The sequence below is a fragment of the Hemiscyllium ocellatum genome, chromosome 21, assembly GCF_020745735.1.
Source record: "Hemiscyllium ocellatum isolate sHemOce1 chromosome 21, sHemOce1.pat.X.cur, whole genome shotgun sequence".
Taxonomy (NCBI): Eukaryota; Metazoa; Chordata; class Chondrichthyes; order Orectolobiformes; family Hemiscylliidae; genus Hemiscyllium; species Hemiscyllium ocellatum.
Genome location: NC_083421.1, coordinates 8,589,051 through 8,607,357, shown reverse-complemented (window position 1 = coordinate 8,607,357; position 18,307 = coordinate 8,589,051).

Below are 18,307 nucleotides of genomic sequence, written 5' to 3'. Positions count from 1 at the left end.
ATTTTACTATCCACAAACTTACTAAAATTAATTCCTATACTCTTGCTTATGTCAATAATGCACATGCGTGGCCCCAGCACCAATCCTTATGGCACACCGCTGGTCAGAGGACCCCAGTCTGCACAACAACCCTCTGCCACCATCCTCTGTCTCCTACTATCAAGCCCATTTTGTGTCTGTTTGTCTCGGTCTCCCTGATCCCATGTGATCTAACCTTACTAACCAGTGCACCATGATAAACCCTGTCAAAGGCCTTACTGAAGTTAGGATAGACAACGTCTACTGCTCTGCCTTCATCCACCTCCTTGGTCACCTCCTAAACAACCTCTATCAGGTTTGAGAGACACTCCTTTATACGCACAAAGCTATGCTGACTATCTCTAATCAATCATTGCCTTTCCGAATGCATGTTACGCCTGTCACAGAATCACTTCCAACATCACTCACACCACTGACATCAAGCTAATTTGTGTTTATGTCCCTGGCTTTGCCACACAGCCTTTCCTAAATGCTGGCACAACATTAGCCATAATCCAGGCTCCCAACTCACTCCTCGTGGCTGTCAGTGATAGAAATGTCTTTGTAAGTTTGTTTCCTAATTTACCCCAATGTCCTGGGATGTATTTGACTAGTTCCCAAGGAGTTGTATAATTTTAATGCATTTTAAAACCTTTAGCATCTCCTGTGTACATCACTGTTTATTTCCCGGCTTCTCCAGTGTTTTTTTTCCACAGTCAGTTCTGACATGAAATTTTTGTTTCTGATCTCGCCATTTTCTGTTGTTCCAACATTGATGGCTTCACTGAACTTTAAGGAGTCACATTATGTCTCGAGGTAATCTTCTGTTGTTATTATACTTGTACAATCTCTCTGGATTTTTCTGAACCTTCTCTGCCAAAGCTCTGTCAGGTCCCCTTTGGGCCCTCATGGTTTCCCCCTTAAGAGTATTACTACACCCACAATGTTCTTCAAGGGATTGGGTTAATCCAGCTGGCTGTATGTGACATGTATCCCTTTTGTCTTGACCAGAGCCTCAATATCCCAGTCATCCACTATTTCCCACTTATGTCTGCATTGTCCTTCACACTAAAAGGAATATGCTGGCCCTGAAATCTTAATTTATCTCTCTTTTGAAAGAATCCCACTTTACTTGCAAATAGCCTCCACGAATCAACTTTTGGACGGTCTTGTCTAATACCTTCTGGATTGGGGCAAGGCTAGTTTTGACCTTTGACTTGTGGACCAGGCTGTCCTTTTCCATCTCTATTTTCAAACTAATGGAATTATGGTGACTTTGCAAATGTGCTCCCCCACAAACACTTCAGCCCCTTTCACTACCTTGTCTCCCAAAGGGAGGTCAGATTTTATCCCTATCTCCAGTCGGACGAGTTCCATAGATAGAGACAGTTTTCTTGAACAGACTGAACAAATTCCTTCAATCCAAGCTCTGAACACTCTTGCAGTCCGAGTCTAGCTTTGGAAAGTTAAAATCCCCGACCATTACAACCCTACCATTCTTACAGATATCTGAGATCTCCGACATATTTGCTGCTCAATTTCCCGCTGACTACTGCGGGCCTGTCGTACAGTCATATCAAACTGATTATTCATTCTTATTTCTCAGTTCCACTAACATAGCTTCACTGGGCGATCCCCAGGAATATCCTCTCTCAGTGCTGCAGTGATGTTTTCACTGATCAAAAACTCCATTCCCCCATTCTCTTGCCTCCCCTTATATCCCTCCTGTTGAAACTATCCCCTGGAACAGTGATCTGCGAGTCCTGTCCCTCCCTCAGCTGTGTTTCTGTAACTCCTGTGACTTCCCAGTCCCAGGTTCCCATCCATGCCTTGCTTTAATCAGCCTTACCTGTCAGGCATTTTACATCAAAGTAAAAGCAGTTTAATTGATCAGTTTTCCCTCATTGCCTGCTGTGCGCTTGCCTGGTTATCAATTGAAATTACTCTGTTGAAATCCCGTCCCAGCCTCAACCTTCAGACTGTAGCCTGAGACCATCCTCCTCACTGTGGAGAACACCCTCACCTTTCAAGTCTTTGCAAACCTACTAATGATTCCTTCTGCTTTCATATCCAAGTGATTAATGCCCATAAGTAGCAGCAATGACTCCTGCACAGGCCCCTGTGGTGCACCCGCCGGGCAAAGGCTTTCAAACAAAAAGATAACCCTCCACCAATTGTGGATCCAATTTGTCAACTTGCTTTGGATCCCATGGGCTCTTCCCTTTTGGACCAGCCTCCCATGTGGGACCTTGCCAAAGACCTTAATGAACTCCATGGAACTCACATCATTTGCACTGCACTCATCAATATTTTCAGACACCAATTAAAAAAAACTGAACTGATTTATTCAGACAAGATTTTTCAGTTCTTAGGTCAATGGGATCTCTTCTGGGGTAGAGGTGACCTGTACCAGAGGGATGGTTTGCACTCGAAGCAGGGGTACCAGTATCCCTGAGTGGAGATTTGCTCGTGTTACCGGGCAGGAATTAAACGAGTCTGGTAGGGAGTTGAGACTCTGAATAAGAGAGGGGCCATCAACTCGTCAGGAGAAAATACATCAGCCATCGAGAGCTAGTTTCCTATTCAGGATATCCAGGACACAGTAAAGGGAGGGAAGAGACTTCTGGTTTAAAGGGTATTTATTACAACGCACGAGGCCTGACTGGTAAGGCAGACGAGCTCAGAACATGGATTGACTCTGAGAACTGGGATATTATAGCCATAACAGAAACATGGCTGAGAGAAGGGCAGGACCGGCAGACCAGTGTTCCAGGATGCAGAAGCTACAGGGTGGACAGAAGGACAAGTAAGTGAGTAGGGGAAGTTGTCCCTTTCATTAGGGAGGACATAGCAACAGTGCTTAGGGACAATATTGTTAAGTGGTATTTGAATGAGGCCATATTTTGACAAGTTAGAAACAAAAAGGGGATGGTCAGTCTGCTGGGATGTGTTCTAGATCCCCACATAGCCAGAGGATACGAGAGGAGCAATTGCATTGTGAGATTGCAGGTACCTATAAAAATAATAGAGTAGTATTGGATGGAGATTTTAACTTCCCCTGGATTGACTGGGTCACCCAGAGTGTAAAAGGTCCATACGGGGTTGAATTTGTCAAATATGTCTAAGAATGTTTCCTAAACCAAGATGTAGAGTGCTCTACGCTAGTCAGGCGGATGCAACACGAGACCTCCCCTCAGAAACTGAGGTCGGCCACGTGACTGAAATTTCATTCGGAGAGCACATTGCGTCCAGTGACCACAACTGTCTTCGTTTTAACATCGCCAGGCGAAAATGATCAGTCAGGTCCACAAATTAAGGTCTTAAACTGGAAGAGGGCCAATGCTGGGGCCATTCAGAAGGATCGAGCAGGGCTTGATTGGGTGCAGTTAAAAATCACACAACTCCAGGATATCATTCAGCTGGTTTACACAGGAACCTCGATTATCTGAATGAAATGGGCGGGCAAAAGTTCATTCAGATAATTGATTATTCAATTAATCAATTCAATGCCTTTCCTCTGGAGCTCGGAATGTTCGGTAATGGCTCGACCCCGTTGAGGTGACTCGGCAGCAGCAAACCATGTGTGAGCCCTCACACCCCGCCAGCCACCAAAAACCCATCCAACACCGACCCACACCCGCCCCGCCAACAAAACCGTCCAACACCACCCTCCACTGACCACCTGCCCTGCCGCCAAACCCATCCAACACCACCCTCCACCCGCCTCCAAACCCGTCAAACACTGCACCCACCCGGTCCCAAACCCATCCAACACTGCCCCCACCCATTCGCGCCCATACTCCCAGCTGCCCTGCCATCTGTGCTCCCCTGCCCCCATCATCTCCTCCCCCTCCTGGGCAGCCGGAGTGGACACCAACAGTAAGAGAGCTGCTGCCTTTGGTGGTTAAGTCTCCAAATAGCGCACACGCACATGTACACATACAAGAGCACACAGCCACACGTACACACGTACACACTTTATACTGCAACATTTCGAAAAGTTCCATCTGTGCACTGTACAGGAAAATGTTCGAGAGAATATCTGGGGAAGTGGGGTTTAGGATTTACCCCTGTGTAGAACTTCAGGCTAAGTGTGGGGAGAGGGTGGGAGGTCAGTCAATTGGAGATGGTATCTGGGCTCGATGTCCAGGACTATTCATGGCAACGGTTCAGTCAGCTGAGATCGGTTTTAATCAGTGTGAACAAAAAAAAAACACAATCAGGGTTGAAACATCTTGTTGATATAATGTTTCTCTCAGGACCTCGAGATCTCCTTTGGATAATCAGATATTTGGATAATTGGTATTTGGATAATCGAGGACCCTCTGTGTTTAGAAGTGCTAGATTTAGAAGCGCTGGGGATCATTCTAAAAGATGAAAGACTTAATCAAAACTTGTTTAATATTTCATTCCATGACACTGCCATCCTGTTGCTATAAATTCTGTGACTGTGCTCCACAACTACCTGATGAAGATGCAGCACTTGGAAAGCTAGTGCGTCCAAATGAACCTAGTGCACCTATAAGCTGGTGTTGTCATTTTTAACTTTGCCCATCCCAGTCCAACACTGGCACGTCCAAATCATGGGTCAGTCTGTTTGAAGGAAAAGGAATAACTAGCAAATGGGAGACTTTTAAAAGTGTGACCTCAAGAATCCAGTATGTCCCTGTTAGTGTGAAGGGAAAATCCCATACAACCCTTCCCACTTTGACCATTCTGGAGGAGGTTACTAATGCTCCCTTATCTGAAAAACTGTCTCCAACCAAAATTACTGCCGTTCTGGAAAATCTGTCAGACTCCACCCTCCATATCTAAATAATCTGCAGAGTCTAAACCTTCCTGTATCTATAAACATCTTCAGCCATGACTACCCTCCATATCTCTGTTTCTTCCTCCAGTCAATACAACCCACTTTATTGCTGTAATCTGCTCGATTCGCCTAAAACATTCCTGCCTGTGTACACCGCTCCATCCAACCAATATCCTTATCTCTGTCAACTGGCCCATCCCTCCCAAACTCCCCATCTCCATGAACTCCTGCAGGCCATACAGCTCTCCGCATCTCTGTTCCCTCCTGTGGCTCTTTGGTCCTCCCTCCCTGTGAAAACACCTCCAATCCCCACACCCATCCCAGGCTGTGTCATCTGCTTCAGATCAGGTGTTTCTGTTATCTCTGGCACTCCGAGCAAACCTTCCTAATTATGTCTATTCATTCAGATCCCATCCTCTCCAGCCTCCTGAAACCCCTTCCTGCCATTGTAATCCTCCTGTTTGGAACACAGAACAGTACAGCACAGTTTCTCCTGTAACCACATCTTACTAGTGACCAAATCTTTTCGATACTTTGACAATTCCAAAAAAACCTGTAATTGACGTTTTCCCAGAATTTCCTGTCAGAGCCTAATTCACTGTCCATTCCTGTTCCTTTCTGCTTGTCTTCAGTCACATTCCCATGCTGTTCTGATGTGACACCTTTTCTCTTTGGATTTGGAAAGCTCCTTTCACCTGAACCCTGTCCCTGCATCCACTCTGTCAGTTTAAAGCCCTGTCCATAAACCTAACGACATGATTGGCCAGGAAAGTGCTCCCAGCAGTGTTGTTTTTAATTCACTCGTTGCATATTGATGTCTCTAGCTGGCCAGCATTTCATGCCCACCCCCGAGCTGCCCATGAGCTGATTGGCTTGCCAGATCATTTCAGGGGACAGTTGAGAGTCAACCTCCTTGTTCTGGGTCTGGATTCATATGTACGCCAGACCGGCAGCTTTTAAAAGATTTCCTTACTTAAAGGTATTAAGCAGTCAGATGGGTATCCCTGCTACCGGCATTAAATTCTGGATGAACAGTCGAGTGAGATTAACATGAGATCATTGCCTGGCCCACTGATTGCTCACTTATCTCTGAGTACTGCTCCCAGTGCACCTTCTTCCTGACCGTGATTTGATTGTGATACCTTCCTGCACTCTGGTGATATCACGCGGTATCTCTCCATGTGGTATCCCTCACTGGGAGGGTCTAATTGCTGCCGGTGACTGCACCTTTTGCAGCTACTCCAGATCCTGAGCCAACAGTTCTCCACTCCTGGGAGATGGGCAGCACAGACCAGGGATGGAGACTGGGATTTTCCAGATCTCTGTGGGACTCATTGCCATTCTCCATGTGTAAACCTAACTGCATCAGTCTAGTTTCCCATTCTGTCTGCTTCTCTGTCTCCTGTAGGTACTCGGGATGCTCCTGACTCAGCAGAATTCCCACATCCTGTTTTGTTCATCACCACATTGAATACAGTTGGTCAGCCGGAGAGATGGAGAGTGAGATCTGGAGCCTTCAGTAAATCCTGCAGTGATCACTCACAGTGCACAGAACAGAGTGTATTTAATACGTCGAACTTTGGTCCAGAAGACATGACATACATACAGTGTTGGAGAACGAACACAGAGCATGGTGGTCCCAGGCTCAAACCTCACCCTCTTGTTAATTTTCATCTCTGCTGTACTGAACTGTGTCAATATAGGAAGTTCTGTACTGTGTCAATATAGGAAGTTCACAGTTATCAATCCAAGCCTGTGCAGTCTCAGTGAGGATCAGTACAACAGAGGGGAAAGCAGGTCTCCACCAAGGAGATGGCAATGAAACCTGGAATCTTTCTGTTCTATATGCCCCCCTCACGCTGTCTCTTGTCATGGGATAGGGTCATTCAGCAAGGAAACATTCCTTTCGATCCAACTTGTTTGTGCCAGTGTCTTGAATGCTGGTAATTCCCAGAAAATTTCCTGTTACTATAATCTCCACCCTTCTCATATTCCGTCTGTGTATTTGAAACCTACTCCAATGCTGACGACTCTCCCTGTGTGTAAATTGCTCCAGTGTCGATAACATGCCCAATCTCAATAATCCTATCCTGCACTCAGTCCAATACTCCCTACTTCGGTAGGCTTGCACAATACTTACAGTGCCCCCGTCTCTGTAAAATCCTCCAGCCCGGACCAAAACACCCACCTGTGTACCTTCCTCAAGCCCCAGGAGAACATGATATCACTGAAACCTTCTGCAGGCCCTATAACACTCCTGCCTCCTGGCGTATAGCTCCACACGACCACAGTAACCTTCTCCAATCCCTACCGAGCTCCTTATCTGTTTTCAAGCCACAACAGCACTCCACATCTCTGTTTGTTCCTCCACTCCCTACATCCCTCCCAGCACCTCAAACATTCTCTCTTTGTATAAGTCTGCAATTTGGGGCAGCACGGTGGCTCAGTGGTGAGCAATGGTGCCTCACAGCGCCAGGGAACGAGGTTCGATTCCAGCGTTTGGTGACTGGCTGTGTGGAGTTTGCACATTCTCCCTGTGTCTGCATGAGTTTCCTTCGGGTGTTCTGGTTTCTTTCCACAGTCCAAAGATGTACAGGTCAGGTGAATTGGCCATGCTAAATTGCTCAAAGTGTTAGTTGCATTGTCGGAGAGAAGTGGGTCTGGGTGTGTTATTCTTTGGAGATTTGGTGTGGACTTGTTGGGCCGAAGTACCTGTTCCCGTGCTGTAGGGAATCTAATCTAAACTCTCCCTCTGCGTTCCATATTACTTTCCCTAAATATATCCCTTTATCCATAAACAGCCCCAAAATCTTCAAACCTCCGAGTCTCTGTGAACTCCCACAGCTCCAACATCCCTCCTTAACTGTGTAACCTTTCCTAATCCTGGAACACTCTGAAAATGTGGACATCCTACAATCTTCCCTATCTGCATAATCCTCTCAGGTCCTTGCAACACCCCCGATCTGTGGAACCAACTCCAATGCTTGTGACTCTCCCGATCAGTTTCTACAAGACTTACTCGCTACGTAACATCCTCCCGTCGCTAACACCAGCCCTGTCAATGTAAGCTCCTCCAGTCTCCCCACCAATCTAATCATCTCTATAACCTTCTCCAGCTCTTACACCCCTATCTGTGTAAACGTTACACTCCCCTACAACCATCCCTAACACAGAAACCTCCTCCAGTGTCTGCAATGCTCCCTCTCTGTGTTAGTGTTTCCAGGCTCTATTGCTGTTCCTGTCTCTGTAAGCTCTGACAGATTGCCCAGCTTTCCTGTCCATATAATTTCCAGAACCTCAGCATCCGACATCAACAAATGTCTTCATTAACTACAGCCTCCCATATCTGTTTTCGTCCTCAATTCTATACAACTTCATAATCTCCGTAAATAACGCCATTCCATAAAATGCTCCCTGTCTGCGTAAACTGCCCCAATCCTACAATGAGAAGACTCACTCTCCTTTTGATCATCTCTGGTCCCTTCAGATCTCCCTGCATCTTTCCTGACTCCATTGAACACAACTCATCTCATTTCATAACTCTTCTAAATCATATGTTACTCCCCATTTCTGTAATATTCTTCAGTTCCTGCAATTGTCATTTTTTATCTCCAGAACTTCCAATCCCCCGATCGATGTAAGGTTATTGATCCCTTGCAGCATGTTTAACACCTGTAGCAGTCTCCAACTCCTCAATGCATCCTGTCTCTGTAACCTCCTCAAATACTACAGCTCACTGTCTTTGTAATATCTTCCAGTAACTGCAACCCTGTTGATATCTGTAACCTCCACCAGAACAATACTCCACATCTCTGTGTAACTGATGGGAATGCTGCAAACCTACATTCACAGTCCTCACTAACTCTCTGAACTCCTGCAGCTCTCCAACCCTCAGTATCTCTGGCTGGTCCAATCCCTACACTTCCCCCTGGCTGTGTGAACTGATCTAGCCCCTTCAACCCTCCCTATCTCACTCACTCATGCAGCTCCATTATTGTCCGTGTTAATGTAATTTCCAGCACCAACAATCCTCCATAAACTCCTGCAGCTCCAACTACCACCCCAATCCGTGTAATCCCCAGTCCCTCCAATCCTCCATTTCTCCATAAACTCCTGCAGCTCCAATTTCGCCTCTATCTGTGTAATCGCCAGTCCGAACAACCTTCCCTTCCTGAGCCCCTGCACCAGCGTTGGAACTGTTGTTATGTGTCCCCTCCAGCAGGCACTACAACACTCCTCATGTCTGTAACTGCACACAGACAATGCAGCTCTCCCTTTTATATCGGACATCCTCCCCGACGTATAACTCTTATAGTTCCTCACAATATCTCACCTCCTCCATTCCCATCTGTGTTAGAGATCTCTAAAATTTATTTATTCTTGTTTAAACTTCTGATCACCTAAAATCTCTCCCCTTTTAAATGTGTGTCCCCTTCAGCTTCTGTAACTCTCCATATAACTGTAATCAATGACAGCACAGGTTCCCTTCCTTAATCTCTATAATTACAATGGTTGCATGTGTTAAATTGGCAATTTTCATCCTCTTTATCCATCTCAGGACTTCCAGCCCCTACAATCCCACTATTTGGAATGCTCCCATTCTCTGCACCTCCTCATGTCCTGGGGGTCCTTGAACACCACCAGTGCTCCAAAAGTTTATAGTCCCCCAGATACTGCAAGTCTTCTCACTCTATAACATCCAACAGTCTCCAGTACCAGACAACACTTGCTGGCTGTCAATTTGCACTTGTTGAAGTCTACACGTCTCTTTAAGCAGCTCAGAAACAGCCCTTTAGACTCTACAAAGCTCCATCGTGAACAAGCCATCATCTCTCTATTTTCTTTGTTTTTTTTCAGAGTCTGCAACTCTCACTGTATCTTCCAGTAATGTTCTTGAGTTGATGCAGGTCTGCCTAGCTCCCCAGATAACCTGTTCCATCCCATATAGCTCACCTCAATCACTATAACTCACTCTGTTCTGTCTAATCCTCCTCTTTTCCACTGTCTTCCGGCTACAACAGCGATTCTGTAAGAGGGCAGTGTGGAATGGGATGTCATAAATCTCAGCTGAGGCTTGAGGCCTACCATTACCTGGGAGTCACAAAGGGACAGAACCTGAGAGACAGCAGCACAGATCGGGAGAATATAAATCACCGCGGATCGAGGCCGACTGAAACTTGGACTTGGAGAAACAGCAGAGCAGGAGGCTGGATATCAGCACCAAGTCACAGAGGGAGTGACCATGTGACGGAGCAACTTGGAGCAGGAGCTTGAGGCTAACTCACACCTAGGAGGTGGAAGCACCAAAATGAGAGGATATAAATCAGCACTGAGGATCGAGGCCTAGTTGTGCCTGCGAGTCACAGAGACGGTGACCCTGTGCGGGAGCAGAGTGGAGTGGGAGCTGGAGGATTACACATACCTGGGAGTCACAGATACGGTGACCCTGTGAGGGGGCAGATTGGAGTGGGAGATGGAGGATTACATGTCCCTGGGAGGAACAGAGACGGTGACGCTGTGAGGGAGCAGAGTGGAGTGGGGGCTGGAGGATTACATGTACCTGGGTGTCACAGAGTCGGTGACCCTTTGATTGAGCTGAGTGGAGTGAGAGCTGGAGGATTACACGTCCCTGGGTGTCACAGAGACGGTGACCCTGTGAGGGAGCAGAACGGAATGGCAGCTGGAGGATTACACATCCATGGGTGTCACAGAGACGGTGACCCTGTGAGGGAGCAGAGTGGGGTGGGAGCTGGAGGATTACATGTACCTGGGAGTCACAGAGATAACTTTCTGTTGCTGCCACCTGCTGCACTGAGGTTGAAAGAAGTGCAAGAGCCTTCACAGAAAAAGCTGTAAGTTCATTGGCTGATAAATGCACCGTTATTGGCGACTGTCAGTTAATTATTATAAGTTAGCATTTTTTTCTACTTCTAAAATAAGGGTTGAACAGACAACTAAGCGGGAGAAGTGAAATTTTGATTCCAATATAATAAATTACCCTCAGTAAGCCACAGTTGAATAAGGGACTTAACCATATTGTTATTTCCTGGAAGTTAACTTCATTCTAAGCAATTAATTAAGTTACTCCAGACATGTTGCATCTTAAGACATGGCAGCACATATTTGTCAGATGGAAAATGTGTTCAGTTACATTGGGAAGCCATAGCCCCTGCTCGTGTCCTAGATGAACACGGGGTCATGGAGCTCAGACAGGGACTAGAGACTCCATGGGACATCTGTGATGCTGACAGGTGGATAGCACACACACACACAGCAGATCACCCTGCAGACATGACGGCCTGGAACAAGGAAGGATCTGGGGGATGAAGCAATTGGAGTGAAACAGTCAGGGAATACAAGAATGTCCTGGTGTCTCCCTCCCACATCAATTTGGAAGCTGATGAAGGTGTGGGCTGCTCAAGGGAGGGCAGTCAGACCCATGCCTGTGGCACCACAAGCAGCCTGACTATACAGGAGGGGAGGGAGAAGGAAAGAGGGGCAATAGTCACAGGGGAGTCAGGAAAGTGAAAAAGGTGTCAGCGTGTCTGTAATTCCAGGTTTAGTGGGGTTAAGAATGTCACTGTGACTGTAGGACATTTGTCTGGGGGACAGTGAGCTGTTAAATGTAATGTCCATGTTGGTAGGAATGACCTGGGTAGGAAGTGTGAAGTGGTCTGGAAATCAGAATTTAGGGAGCTTGGTGGATGGTTAGCAAGCAGGACCTCAAATGTAGCAATCCCTGGAATAATACCAGTGCCGTGTCCAGTGAAAACAGGACTCTGAGTTTTAGGTAGATGGGAGTGTGACTGGAACGATGGTGCAGCAGGAAGTGCTTCAGATTCCTTGGACACTGGGACTGGTTCTGGAGAAGGCACCAACTGTACAAGCTGGATGGGCTGACGTGACAGAGCTGGGACTGAATTCCTTACGGGGGTTTGAGAGGGATTGAAAATAATTTGGTGTGTGCTTAGGATACAACAAATAATAGTAGAGGAGACTACCAGGATTCGCAAAATAAGGGGAGATGCAGTTACAATTAATATACAACAGCAAGTTTATCAGTGGAAGATGGAGTGAGAAAGAAAGCCTTAATCTGAAGTACTCTGCATGGACATGAATACTCGGAGTGTGGGGAGTTCCTGATGCAGATTGGTGTTTGGAAATCTGATGAACTGATCACCGAGAGCTGGCTCAAGGATGTCAGGACTGGGTGTTTAATATTGTTGGGTAGAAAGGATTCCGAAATGATAGAAGGGAAAGGATGAAAGTAGAAATATTGGTTTAGATAGCATTCGTTAAGGAGTCCAAAAGAAAGAGGATCGGTCCAAGGACAGAATGAATTTGGCTGGAGCTACAGAACGAAACGAATACAAGTAAACTGTGAGGTCCAGTCTGTCTGCCAGCAACCAAAGAAATGATGGAGAGAATAAACATGCAGGGTCATTTGAGATGAATGACAATACTACAGATTAGTTATACTGAGAAACTTATTGTTTCCAGATATAGACAGAGATACTGGCGATGAAGGGTCATGAGGGCCAAGTATTCCTGAATTGCATGGAGGAGAGCTGACTGCAGGAGTATGTATCCAGCCGAAGAGAGCATGTGCTGTTGGACCTGGTCTTTGGGAAAGAGATGGGGCAAGTGGATCAAGTGTCAGTAAGGGATGATTTTGCAGTGCAGCGATCATTTTATTGTAAAGATCAGGATGATTTTAGAGAAAGATATGCAATAATTGAGAGTGAGAAACATTAGTTGACTGCCAGCAGCCTTCAATAGGGCAAGGATAAAGCTGAGAAATTTTCAACCAGGCCAATGAAATGGTAGCTTTAAATAGCGTGAACCAGGTCAGATTGAGCTGTCATTATGGAGATGGGGCTGCAGTGTGCCCACGACAGACCGGGATAATCATAGGTTTTCCCCATTTCTAAAGGAAGGAGAAACAGGCCAACACAGTGAAGTAGCGTTGTGTATAAAGGATGGGATCAGTATTATTGTGATGCCAATCAATTCACACACTGCTCGTCCCTGCCCTCACTCCTCATCCCTGCGTATTGATCCTATCAGATGTTGCTAACCTTTGAAACCTTCAAAAATAGCACAGGATAGAGGAGATGACTCTGGCCACTGCCTGCATTGGTCAAGATGTAACGTTGTTTTTTAAAGCCTTAGTTCTGTCCCCCCAGACAGTGAAGGACTTCAGGTGCGGTTCCCGGCACGTTTGTAAAATGGTTTGAGAGTTTCTGCCTATACTCCACTTCCATGTGTGACTCCGAGATCCCGACCATAAACTGCTTGAAATAACAACTTTCCCCATCACTTCTCCAATATTTCAATTTATTACATGAAATATTAGCCACTGGTAACTGAGCACTCCAACAGGAACAAAGTGTTCTCTCCATTTCTACACAGCCCCTTGACAATACGTGCACCTCAATCAAATCTCCTCTCAGCATCCTCAATTCCAATCTTTCTTCACAACTGCATTTTCACTGTCACAGGGTGAAGAATCTCCTCTGTACCTTCTCCAGTCCAATTCCATCCTTCCATGTGATGGGGTGACCAGACTGCACACAGCCCCCAACATGTAACTGAACTCATTATTTATACAGTTCCTGCATGAGCTTCTTGCTCTGAAATTCTGCACTTTGGCTGAAAGTGGAAATGATGCCATTTGCTCCATTAACGAGACTATTGGTGATTCCAGCTACCTTCATTTATCTGCCCACACTGACCATATTCTCATTTATTGTACGTTCCTCTCTATTGTTGATGTCCCCAAATGCCTTGCCTTGCACTTCTCCGGGTTGTTTGCTCCATTCACTTGGACCCTATAGTTTCTGTTTTTTAAGCAGCCTGCCATGGGATCTCTCGTCAAATCCAAGCAAGTCCCATGCAATTACAAGTTACTGCCTCAAACCGGCACAGTCAGATTAATTACACACGAACTTCCTTGACCAAATCCAGACCGACTGTCCTGGAGTCCCTGGGACTTCCTCAGTGACCGTTTATCCACTGTCACCGAATTCCAGCCACGACCTATTCAGTCAGTCCCTTGGTCCACATTAAACAAAGTTGCAGTATTAGCCATTCTCCTGTCCTCCGGCATCATCCCTGCATCCAATGAGAATTGTATAATGTAGGGGATTTTCCCCGGCTCCTTTTAACATTCTGGAACATTGTGTTACTTTTTTTGAGGATTTAAATCTCCTGTATAATTCTCCACTCCAAGTCTGTTGCTTCCAATATTTCATCCCTATTTTGACAGAGGCTGAAATCATCTTATGATTTGGTCAAGTCCCATTTTAGTTCAGTTTCATGGAGGGTTTCTCTCCACAAGGTGAATTGCATTTTCTCATGATACCATCCCCAATCTGCTTCATTAACTACCCACCCTGCCCACATGGTCTTCCTCTCATCTGACACTAACGCGATGATTTTCCCCTTTGTCATAACAACTGCCCTCTGCCTGGATATCCCAGAATGCACCAGCCTCCCCGTTTCCAGGAGCCATCTTTAAAATGTCATTTTACACTTGGATTGTGAATCCGAAACTGGCCTGGACATGGCAGAGGGGATAAAAGTGGCACCCCACTTTGTGACCAAGCCCCTGGTCCTGGTGTATGACATGGGGCATGAGAAGAACATTATCTTCCTCCAGGGCTGGCAGACACCAGACCCTTCCAGCTTAGTCCGAGGCTGACCCCTGGGTCAGTGAGGTGCCAGCCATCTGGGTGAGCACCCAACAGTGTAGGAAGGAGGTCAGTGACCTTCTCCCCTCTACCTGGGTAAGGGCCACCATCTGCAATTCGTGACTTCACCCTCATTCTCTCTGTTACTGCACCCACCCCCCGCCAAGGCTCATGTTCTCCCACCTTCAGTGAATGCAGCTCTTTCTCTCAGTCTCTCTGTAATCTCTTCTCTGCCCAACTCTGCTTGGTGTCTGTGCTGCCCATTCACTCACTCAGAACACCTCGACACCTTTCCCCAAACTGTCCCAGCAGTAACAGCTGTACCAACTACTTCCAAATCCCTAATCCTTCTTGGTAATTCTCACATTAAGAAGGAACCATCCCATCCTAGGGCACAAAGAACAAAGAGGGAAATGGGGCAGCCTAACATTCAACTCCTCACCCCCTCACAGGGGAAGGATCCTGATCCTAACAACTACGAGAAGCTGACTGACCGTGTCCAATCTCCCGGACTGGGATCTGAGACTCCCCTTGTCTCACTGTGCTGGGCACTCTGACTGACGGTGGACAATGATATCAAGCTTCCTTGATTTGTGTCTGTGCTAAACTCCAAGACAACACAGCAGACGGGAGAGCCTGGTAGCTCTAGCTGAGGGGTAACTCTGCTAAAGGCAGGGTAAGGCAAGGCAATAATTCTGTGATCATTCAACTCAGTTCAAAGTGAGTGTGCACAAACATGGAGTGAGTGGCCCAGAGAGACAGCCCATGAGCTGGGTGGGTGTCCCTGAGCACAGTGTCCTTGCAGCAGCATTGAATGTGTACAAACACGGAGTGAGCAGCCCAGACGGTAATCATTCAGTGAGCATCTGGCCACTCTCGTGCTCAATTCTTGTATTAAAGAACAGTCCAGTACTGGAACCGGCCCTTCAGCCCAGCAATCCCGCACTGACACTTCTAAGTTAAAACAAAAGTTTTTGTTCCGACACCCTCAAAGTCATTCTATTCCCTACTTACTCATACTTGTGCCAAGATACCTCTTAAACCTTGCTATATTGGCTTCTTCCCCTCTATCAGTGCATTCCAGGTACTTTCACATTCCGTCTGGAACAGCAAGAAAAAAAATGGACCTATCACATCTCCTGAACTTACTCCCTTTAACTTAAAACCTACGGTCCTGAGTAATTGATATTTACACTCTGGGGGAAAAAAGCCTCTAACTGTCCTTCTATCCATGCCTCTGATAATTTTGTAAATATCTGTCAGGTAGCCCCATATCCAATGATGCCCAGGTGCAAACAATTCATGTGTGTTCAATTTCTCCTTCTGGGTAATACCCTCCAAACCAGGCAACATGCTGGTAAACCTTTTCCATACCCTCTCCAACACTTCAACATCGTGTGGCAACCAGTACTGCACACAATATTCTAAATGTAACTCGGACTAACTTTATCTAAAACTGCAATATGACCTGCTAATTTTCATACTGCATGCTCTGATACATGTCTGTAAGTTTGCCATCAGTCTTCTTGATCACCCTATCCACTCATGTTACCACTTTCAGGGAACTGTGGAGCTGTACACCAAGGTCCCTTCGGATGTTGATGCAGATACACCTCTCTATTTCATATATCAGGAAGAATGGTCACTGTACAATGGGGAGCAAGGGCTACCTTCATATATTGCAGACCCTCCTCGCAATGATATGTACTTTATACTCCTCTCCTGCATTAGACCTTCCAAAATGCATCTCGTCAAAATTGTCCAAATAAAGTTACATCTGTGTTTTCTCTGTCCAAGTCTGCAGCTGACCTGTATCCTGCTATATTACTTGGCAATCATCCTCACAATCTGCAACTCCACCTATCTATGTACAGATCTCCAGTCACAAAAACACTGTTCCACCACTACTCTGTCTTCCATGGCCAAGCAGTTCTCTATCCATCTTACTAACTGACCGCTGATCCCATTTCACTTCACCTTCTATATGACCCAGCCATAAGGAACCATATCAAAGGCCTTGCTAAGGTCCAAACGGCCAACATCCAGCCCCATGCCCTCCTCAATCAATTTTGTCACTTCTTCAAAACACTCAATCAAGTTTGTGAACATGATCTTCCCCACACAAGTGTGTTGCCTGTTGCTAGTAAGTCCATACTAGAGTACTGTTAGAGCTGCACTCACTCAGACAATTGATTATTCCATCATATTCCTGACATGAACCTTGCAGAGTAGATTAGATTCCTTACAGTGTGGAAACAGGCCCTTTGGCCTAACCAGTCCACATCAATCCTGCGAAGAGTAACCCACCCGCACCCAATTCCCTCTGACTAAAACACTTAAAAATCTAGTATGGCCAATTCACCTGGCCGGTGAGAGGAAATCCATGCAGACACGGGGTGAATGTGCAAACTCTACACAGACAGTTGCCCAAGGAAGAAACCGACCCCAGGACCGTGGCGTGGGGAGGTAGCAGTGGTAAACACTGAGCCACCATGCCGCTCTTGGTGGCTCCTCTAGAGTGGGACATATGATGGGCCGTGATAGTTACTGTACAGTGGAAGGTATGTTAGGCCGTGATGGTTACTGTACAGTGGGAGATATGTTAATCTGATGGTTACTGTACAGTGGGAGGTATGTCTGGCTGTGAGTTTGCAGACTGTATGAGCAGCGTATGATTCTGCTGCGGCCCTTCTTCACCTCATGGCTGCATCACTATTAATTATTCAATCTGTTTAAAGTCTGTCCCATTCAGTACTCAAGGGGCTACATATCATGGCGAGGAGGGTCTGCGAAATGTGAAGGTAGCCCTTGCTCCCCATTGTGCAGTTACCATTCTTCCTGATATGTGAAATGGTGGGGTCTATCTGCAGCAGGCAGATCGGTGACGATGTGGTCAATTATATGTTTCCCTTTTATTGATTCCACCATAACCTGCCACAGAGCAGTCTAGCCACCACCGGATCCAGCATCAATGCTGAGCACTATCATTAGATTGGATGCCATACAGTATGGGGACTGGGTCTTCGGCCCAACCAGTTCATACCAACCCTCCGAAGAACAACACACGCCTCTCTGACTAATGCACTGAACACTATGCCCAGTTTACCACGGCCAATTCACCAGAGCTGCACATCTTTGGACTGTGGGAGGAAACCCACGCAGACAAAGGGAGCATGTGCAAACTCCACACAGGCAGTTGCCTGAGCCTGGACTCAAAGCTGGGACTCTGGTTCTATGAGGCAGCAGTGCTAACCACTGAGCCACCATGTCAGCCTATATTGACTATATACCAAAGAGGCGCTGTCCCTCTTTGCTTGGCTGTGTCCTGTCAGTGGGACAGAACCTACCAGAGAGGATGGTGATGTTGCCCGGGATATAGTCCTGTTCACAGAATCCTGCTTTCCAGACAATATCTGACTGCTGCTTGATTAATCTGTGGGAAATGTACAACAGGTCAGTTTTACATTTTCTGCAATGAAGAGTTAATATCACTTTATTTCTTACATATTTAAAAATAAACCAAACATCATTGCGTTTCAGTTGAGAACTATTGAAGTGAGCAATAATTGAATTACCAGAGCGCACACCTAACTATTACAGTTCAGTGACTGAGGTAAACAGCCGATTCATGTTCCGATCAGTGAACACACCATCTTGCAGGGAGCAAAGCTGTTGGAAATGATTTTGAGGAAAAGCCTGAATTCAGACACAGTGTTACTGGCCTCACCACGACCTCCAAACTACTGGCCATTTCCAAAATCTGTCCAGAGATCTTCCAAACTGGAGC